Genomic DNA, 863 nt, shown 5'->3' on the forward strand with positions numbered 1-863 from the left:
AGTGATATGCACCGCTAGTCTAATGGTTAGGATATCTGCCTTCCAAGCAGATGGTCCGGGTTCGATTCCCGGGCGGTGCAGTTTGTATCAACGAGGGAAGGGTCTTTAGGCTATCGTGGAATAGTTATGCTCAGCACGTCAGGGCGATACAGGAGTTTGTAGTACAAACTTTGTATGCATGAGCAGCTTGGCGCAGTGGATAGCGTGTTGGGCTCATAACCCAAAGGTCCCTTGATCGAAACAAGGAGCTGCTACTCATCACAATACACCCGAGATGGTTATCAAACTGAGAGGTGCAGCTTATCGACTGCATAGATCAGTCTTATCGAAAAATTTTTACTAAACAGGGTCGGTGTTTTCGTACCATTCCATGCGATTGGCCCAACCGTGCCAGTTCAGGGGAAAAACAACGTCAATAAAGCGTTGTCCGTGCATAGAAAAGAGCTATTCACCTAGAGCAGAACTCCTTGCAGGAATGATGAATGACCGCTCGGTACCCCAGAACGCGTTGCGAAGATGAACCAACAGCCCAAATTCACGAGCCGCCGCATGCGGATTCAAAATGTGCTTGCAATCAGGAACTTCGATGTCACGAAAAAGTTGTGCAGCTTGTGCCGAGCTAGCTGTAGTATGTGATGAGAACCTTACCAGTTGGAGTTATCAATGGAGATAGAATGCGGCCTACCATGCGAGAGATATAGTAGCAGTTCGCGATCTCAGGTACGCGTTTAAGGCCTAATCAGACTCTTGGCCGCGGGATGGTTGACGACGGTACGTCCGAGAAGGGATTCAGATGTTCCTCTACAAGTATCGCAGGAATACTCAATCACTACATCAGTGGTATGCACCGCTAGTCTAATGGT

General features: G+C 48.3%; 2 non-coding genes across 2 annotated transcripts; both read left to right on the forward strand.

The window, feature by feature from the left end:
- Positions 1–8: 8 nt before the first annotated feature.
- On the forward strand, positions 9–80 carry Pmar_PMAR022707. The gene has a single exon. It is a non-coding gene; the product is annotated as a tRNA-Gly (tRNA).
- A 101-nt stretch (positions 81–181) lies between these two features.
- Positions 182–254, forward strand: Pmar_PMAR022708. The gene has a single exon. It is a non-coding gene; the product is annotated as a tRNA-Met (tRNA).
- The last annotated feature ends 609 nt before the right edge of the window (positions 255–863 follow it).

The sequence above is a fragment of the Perkinsus marinus genome, assembly GCF_000006405.1.
Source record: "Perkinsus marinus ATCC 50983 genomic scaffold scf_1104296956582, whole genome shotgun sequence".
NCBI classification, from domain to species: Eukaryota; Perkinsozoa; order Perkinsida; family Perkinsidae; genus Perkinsus; species Perkinsus marinus.